The sequence below is a fragment of the Arachis duranensis genome, chromosome 1, assembly GCF_000817695.3.
Source record: "Arachis duranensis cultivar V14167 chromosome 1, aradu.V14167.gnm2.J7QH, whole genome shotgun sequence".
In the NCBI taxonomy this organism is placed as follows: domain Eukaryota; kingdom Viridiplantae; phylum Streptophyta; class Magnoliopsida; order Fabales; family Fabaceae; genus Arachis; species Arachis duranensis.
The window spans coordinates 90,604,572-90,612,497 of NC_029772.3; the positions used below are offsets into that span (position 1 = coordinate 90,604,572).

At 32.0% G+C, this 7,926-nt stretch overlaps 1 long non-coding RNA gene across 1 annotated transcript; it reads left to right on the plus strand.

The window, feature by feature from the left end:
• The first annotated feature begins 33 nt into the window (after positions 1 to 33).
• On the plus strand, positions 34 to 1,538 carry LOC107461183 (uncharacterized). Its single transcript, XR_008005699.1, has 3 exons — positions 34 to 500; positions 595 to 728; positions 989 to 1,538. It is a non-coding gene; the product is annotated as an uncharacterized LOC107461183 (long non-coding RNA).
• The last annotated feature ends 6,388 nt before the right edge of the window (positions 1,539 to 7,926 follow it).

Genomic DNA, 7,926 nt, shown 5'->3' on the forward strand with positions numbered 1-7,926 from the left:
TGATCTGTGAAATCATGCATAACAAGTGTTAGATTGTTACAGGTTGAAAAATGTAATGGGCCATTTGGATGGTTCCTAAGGGTTTCCTCGGCTTTCCATATGTTAGTTCCTTTCCATATATCTGCTTTCAGTTGATGACTTGCTATGGTGTCTAGTTTATCCATTAGTGGTATGTTTAAAATTGTGTTTATAGGAATTGGAAATGTGGAACATTAATCAATATAAATGTATTGTTTGATATAAACAAGAGTATAACTGGAACTAGAAATTAGTGTTTTACAAAGAGTATAACAGTCACCTATTGACTAGATAATAGATATGTTCTACTTAATAATGAAGTTGTTGGTTCTGCACTGATTTACAATTTTTTTTAATTCTGGTTTTTGCTAATGTAGGTGATGAAGCCGATGATGCAGACTGGAACTTTGTGTTATGTGAGAGTTAAAACATTAAATATCAGTTCCCCTATCTTGGCTGCTAAAAGTCCTTATTTCTACGAGGTATAAAACATAAAAGCTTTATAGTACCTATTTATTGAGCGTTCCCCCAAATAATTTTTTTTACAAATGCCATGTTTCTTTCTTCTTGTTACAGAAAAAGGTGCTCTTATGCAGTTATTGAATTTTATGTATAGTAGTACATTGACCAATACTTCAGCAAGAAATAGTCCAACCATTGTGTGATGCAGCAAAGCTGTTTCTTGTTAATAAATTCAAGGATATAGCCAAGTAAGGGTTACCCTATTTTATAGAAGATTGTGTTATCTTATATTCCAGGAACCGTGAATTCTTTTTTATTAATCTTTTTTTGTATCTGGGATTTACTATTTCCTCCTGTACATCCTTTTTGTTTGCTGGTGAAATTTTCATTTTCAATTTTTTTCCAACCATTCTTTTGTAGAACACTTGTTTCTTTTCATGCCATTCTGCATGCTTTTCTGTGCAATGTTGCTTTTCCCTTTGAATGTTAACTCACGTTATTTGTGCAGCTATCGAGGAGCTTATGACCTTGCCATTAGCTGGTATAGAAGCAGTAATTTCTAGTGATGATCTCCAGGTTGCATCTGAAGATGTTGCCATTTTATGTTTAATTGGTTGTTTTGTTATTTTACTTTTGAATTTGTATTTGAATGAGATTATAGTTTATGTATGTAGTACTTTTAATTTGAATAATATTTTAAAGTTTACATTAGACTATAATTATATTTTAATGTGTTTATTATATTTTATTTATTATTTTATTATAAAACGGTTTTTTCGGTTCAACCACGGTCGAACCGATTGAACCTATGAACCAGTAAACCAGTAGCTAAAACAGTTCGATGACCGGTTCGGTTCTCAGAACCTTGATTATTCCGTACGGACACACGAGAGGAAAGGGCTACCCTTAGAGGTGGAGCCGCCCAGGTGTAAACTTTTGATTTGATTTCTATATGAGAACTCCCTTATTGATTCACTTATTATTATCAACTGCTATTTTCTAGCTTAAATTACTTTGATAACAATGTTTATATGGTCTCATGTGGATTAAGATGTATTGTCTAGTCACTGAGTTGCAAAACTCACCCCTTTTTCTAAAAATATTTTTCAGGAACAAATACTTGACTATGTGACTTTCTAATCAAGAGTCACGATCTGCAATGAGTATCTATTTTTGTCAAATTTCTAGATGTATATGCTCCATATGTCACATGTAGGATCCATTCATATTTATTTATTTTACCTTTTGTTAAAAATATGTAATTATTTATTTTAGAAACTATAAATTTATTTAAAATATTTCTAAGTTTCTTATTCAATTTATCTTTGAGTCGGTTAGGCTTGCTAGAGATTAATTTCCTGAGCACCAGTTGTGACTCCTTTTGGGCCATGACAAAGTGGTATTAGAGCTTAGGTTTAATCTGTGTAATATGGAGCAAGTGTCCTATGGTAGGATCACAATTGTATAAATAGAAGCGCGCCTATTTATACGAATTGTGGCACTATCAGAGGCCAATAGGAATGTCATCCTTGTTCTCTGTGTCATTGTTGTTTGTTGATTGTGATCATGTGTCCTCTGTCGCTTCTTACTACTCGTGTCTTTTTGTGCCCAATCTTGACTTATTCTTTAGTAGGTTTTTCTTGAACATGTTTTTACAAAGGTTTCAATTTTGGTTCTAATTCGCGATTTCTCTCGTAGCTAGTTCTAATCTTCTCCGGTTTTGTGAATGCATGCTTTAATCTTTTTCGTCTTTGTGTTGTTCTCTATGATTCCTTATGTCAATATTTCATGAATTACTTAGAAGATCCGATCGATTTTTTATGTGAATTACTATCTAATTCCTTTATAGAACTGTATTTGAAATTGTGGATTGCATGAATTCATTGAGTTACTAAACGAGATGCTTTGTTTTGGACTAGATAAGCGATATTTGAGTTTTTCTTTTTATATTGATAATCTTTAAAATTATGACTAAATTTTGAGTTGCTTGTGATCCTTTCTTTCAAATTAAGAATTTTGAAAACTGTTATTCAATTTTTCAGGGAGAAGAACTCTGCGATGAACATATAATGGAGTGTTATTGTTGTTTGTCGAACTGGTGATTTTATCTATTTAGGTATAGAGAATTATTTGGGTGGCTAGTTAGATGGATCGAAGATCTTTTCGACTTAGAAGTTTGTTTGAATTTTTCTAATTTGATGATCTAGTTTTATTATAGTATTTGTGTTGTTGGACATGGTTTTCCTGTCATTTAATTATTGTGATTATGTTTTATGATTTTTCTATTGTTGCTGAATTATGATGATTTTTGCAGAATGTGATATTTGTGAAAGAAGTTAGTTATTTCAAGAGATTTCTAAGAAATATATGATACTTGAATGAAGAGGTTAAGGCTTTTGAAATTATGACAACAAGTTAAGGGGTATATTCAGCAGCTACTGGGTTTTTAGGAATCAATGTGTGTCTAAATTGAATAAGGGGTTATTTAAATTTTAAATGATTGCTTTTAATTGTATGCTTCTACAGTGTATGGTCCTGATTAAACATTGTTTTGTTTTCTCCTTGCTGGTTTGATGTTCATGGAGTTATATATCTAAGATGTGTTCAAGAAAAATGGTTTTGTACACAAACAAGGAAAAATAGATTGATAGAAATGTGGTTAGTTTTAAAATAGCGTGTTTCAAGTTCTCTTTGGTTGTAGGTGTCGGAAAAAAAACACCGTTCCTAAATTCATACATATTTCTACCTTTTGATTATATATAAGTATGAACTGTTATTTGTTAACGTACTTAAAAAAAAGGTGAGAGCACTTTGCAGAGACTTAAATTAAGGAACAAGGAGAGAAATTATTTAACTTTTGGATACTTACATATATTGTTTTATTGGTTTACACAATTTTTCATCTATTCAAGAGGATCCTTTCCATATTATTTAGATGGAAGTAAATATCAAAAAGGCTTTTTATTATACTACCTTTATATTTTTCAAGTTTATCATTAGTTAGATTAAGAAACTTTTTTCGTGATCATGTCGAAATGACTTTGTACTTTCAAATGAATTTTTATGATCATGTTCATTATTTTGAAATTGAAAGTCGAAATAATTTTATTGGTCTGATTTTAGAAGTACACACCACATCTGATGTGTCTGTGTGTTTTAATAATTATGTGCTATGCTTTGATTTCATTGTTGCAACAGTGGATTACATTTAGATGCGAATGCCTTACTAAAGGGTAGCTCAAATAACCTATTTTATGTGTATTATCATGACAAAAATTTTGTTTTTGTATGGATGAGGGTGTGCTAGAATTAGCTCTTATAATTTTATTTGTTTTGGTGATGTTTGCCTTTTATTCTTCTTATTAGCTGATTTCAGATATATAACTGTAACTGTGATAACAGTAATGCTACTTTATTGTTTGAATTTAATTTTAAACTGGATATTTGCTTGAGTGGTATCTCAGTTTATTCATTGTGAAGGAACTTAGACTACTCTCAAACAGACAATGCATGTGAAGGTGAAATGTAGATTGTAAACGCTTGTTTTATTTTATTTTTTTAGTGAGTAAAAGATGAACTTTGCTTTTTGGCTAAGATTTGAAACTTGAAAATTTTCTTAACCCTTGCTTTTTTTTTTGAAAATTCCTTTGTTCTCAACTATTATCATTATTCTCAGAGATTTGGAGAGATTGGGTTTCTGGGTTCATGAGATTGAGATTGTAGGTCTTAGATATTGGAAAGAATTTCTGGCGATTACAGATGGAAAAGATTGGATATCTAATTCCTTAAAGTTGAACAAATTCTTTCTATGAGTTTTTCTCCTTATTATATTCACGGATTATTATAAAATAGGCATTGTAATTAAAAAAAATTAATTACTTTTTTAATTTTAGGACAACTTTGGTGTTTGTTTGCAATGTATGAAATTGGAGATGTCTAAACTCTAAAGAAATCGATAGATTCATTTTGAGTCAATGAGTTATTTCATTATAACTTGTTGACCTGAAAAATTATGGGTATGGATTGATCATAGCTTGATTTTGGAGGCATAAAATTGTCAATATTTTCTTTTCTTTTCATGTGTTTTCTATTTTTAGTTGGTTCATTTATTTTAGATTTTCTTTTTATATGTTACCTTTGCGCATTCTAAATATTTTCTTTATTACTATACTTTGATTGATTGTGTTTGAATATTTTGTTTTGTTATTGTTGTTGATGTTTAAAAGTAGAAATCTCCAGGTGATACCATTTTTTATATACTAATTTCTAATTTTGGATGCAACATCTATGTCATTTTTCTAATCTTCTCTTTCAATTATTTGCAATACTCATTATTTTGGCATTTTTAGAGTCTTGATGATGTTGATGAGGAATATTGTGAAGCTTTTTCGGTGATTTCAACATTTACTTATACCCTAAAGCCTTTTATGCTATGATGATATTATTATGCTGGACTTTATTTTGTTTTGCTTGCTTTCTAGTTTTGTTGGGGAAAAAAATCTATATTCTATCTAGCGTTGTCACATCTTGTGGTATGATTATTGAGTATGGTGCATACAAAGCACTAGAATTTATAACCTGCGAGGAATAGTTCTTCTAAACTCCTTCATTTCTTTATCCAAATCATGGTAATTGTTATGTTTGGGAACATTAGGTGTTCTTCTTGGGATAGTTTGTGTTGAAGTATGCGCTATAATCGTGCCACGTGATTTGACATATCGTTCATTCTTCTATATTTCATATCAGGAATTCCTTGTTTCAATTCTTGTTGAAATGAAATTTGATTATTTTATTTCATGTCCTACATCTTATGCATATCTCAATCTGATCGTGCTTTTGGCTATACCATATATTCTCGACAACACAGGTTCTGACATTGCATTCCTTTATGTGAACTATGTAACTCCTTGCAGTAATTTGAAATTGCTTTATTATGTTACATCATATCTTCTAGTATTCTCTTGGAATTCTTGTTCCAGATCTTCTTTGAAAAAGTTTTTTTGATTTGATTCTTCTCTTGCCTGATCGTTTCCTTAATCATTCTCTTAAATCCTTGTAAAGATAGCCATTGATTTTGGTTAACCTCTTTTTGTGAACTTTGTACTTCTTTGATTCAACCTGAACTTGTTTTGACCTAATATACCATATTTTCTTTAATTATTACTATTAAAGTTTCTTGATTCAGATTTCCTTGTTAAGATGCTCTTGACTCTTTCTGGCACACTTCATTATTTCTATACAGCATTGCTTAATTGCAAGCTTAAGCATCCTTCTACGTTCATGCGAACACCATCTGTGATGTTTGCTCTTCTCTTCCTAGGTTTTGTGTCCTTTTGAGTAAACCTGAGCTTGTGTCGGTCTCGTGTGATTCCTAGATATAGCAAGCGATACGTTAGTTTGTTAGGACACAATTTATCGATGTTGAAGTTTAGAAAGTTGTAATTCTGAGGCTTGACATAAGACCGGTTACTATCAAGGAGATGTACACCAGAACCAAGAGATTATGAAGTAAAAGTGTATTTTGAGAAAATTGACAAACAGTTGAAGTGTTTGAATATATTGTATTATCAAATGTACAGGGAATCAACCTCTTTATAGAGGAATTACAGAAATAGAAATAACTATAAAATAGAAAAGAAGGAAAAAATACTAGCCTAAAATAAAGGAAAGATTTTTAATCATAAAATTCCTAAAATTAAGCTAAACCAAAAAAGGAAAAGATTTATAATTAAATCTATTTACATAAAAGATTCATGAAAGGAATTAGGAATCTGATTTTGATTTGATCTAGCCAACACTCCCCCTCAAGCTGGCTTGAAGATATCATTCGTTGACAGCTTGCTTATTATTCTATCAAAAGTCTTCTTGGGTAATCCTTTAGTTAGAACATCTGATAATTGTTCCATGGTTGGAACATATGAGATGCAAATCTGTCCTCTCTCAATCTTTTTTCTGATAAAATGCTTGTCAACTTCAACATGTTTAGTTCTATCATGCAACACTGGATTATAAGAAATAGAAATTGCAGATTTGTTGTCACAATACAACCTCATTGGTGGAGAAATGAAAACTTTTAGTTCTTGTAAGATTTTATCTACCCATAGTGCTTCACATATTCTATGAGCCACTGCTCTAAACTTAGCTTCAGCACTACTTCGTGCCACAACACTCTATTTTTTACTCCTCCAACTAACCAGGTTTCTGCCAATAAAAGTACAATACCTAGATGTTGACCTTCTATCCATGATATTCCCAGCCCAATCCGCATTTGTATAAGCTTCTACTTGAAGATGTCCATGATTTTTGTAAAGTAACCCCTTTCCAGGAGACCCCTTCAAGTACCTTAGGATTCTAAAGACAACATCCATGTGTTCTTGACCAGGAGAATGCATAAAGTGACTTACCATGCTCACAGCAAAGGCTATATCCAGGCGTGTATGGGATAAATAGATTAGCTTTCCTACCAACCGCTGATATCTCCCTTTGTCCATTATATTTTCTGGTTCAGCTGGCTTCAATTTTAACTTAGGCTCTATAGGTGTTTCAGTAGATTTACAACCAAGTAATCCCTTCTCTTTTAAAAGATCTAGGATGTACTTTCGTTGGTTCATAAAAATACCTTGCTTAGACCTTGCAAATTCAATTCCAAGGAAGTATTTTAATGAGCCAAGTTCTTTGATTTCAAATGTTGTGGCAAGCTTCTCCTTCAAGTCTTTTAGCTCCAAAAAATCATCACCTGTCAGAATAATGTCATCCACATATACAATTAAGATGGCAGTTTTATTAGCTGCTGAATGTTTATAGAAAAGTGTATGGTCAACTTGGCTTTGAGTATAACCAAGCCCCTTCACTACCATTCCAAGTCGTTCAAACCAAGCTTTTGGGGATTGTTTCAATCCATAGAGAGATTTCTTTAGTTTGCACACTTTATTCCTCCTTAGTTCAGCCTCAAATCCAGGTGGAAGTTTCATGAACACCTCTTCCTCTAGCTCCCCATTTAGGAAAGCATTTTTATATCCAATTAATGTAAAGGCCAATTGTAATTTGCTGCAAGAGATAAGAAATCTGCACAGAGATGAGTTTGGAAACTGGAGCAAAAGTCTCTCGATAGTCTACTCCATTGGTTTGTGTATATCCCCTAGCTACTAACCTAGCCTTATACCTCTCTATGCTTCCATCAGCATTGCACTTGATGGTAAAAACTCACCTACAGCTAACCAATTTTGTATTCTGTAGCAGATCTACAATCTCCCAAGTTTCATTCTTCTTGAGTGCATGCCACTCTTCCATCACTACTAATTTCCAGTTGGAATCATCTAGTGCTTCCTCTCTATGTTCCTAGGCTCAAGCAGATTTGTAATTTTAGAAATAAAAGTTTGATGTTTTTAAGAGAGATTTTGGTAAGAGACATAATTAGAAATAGGATGGCTGGTGCTGGTTTTGAGT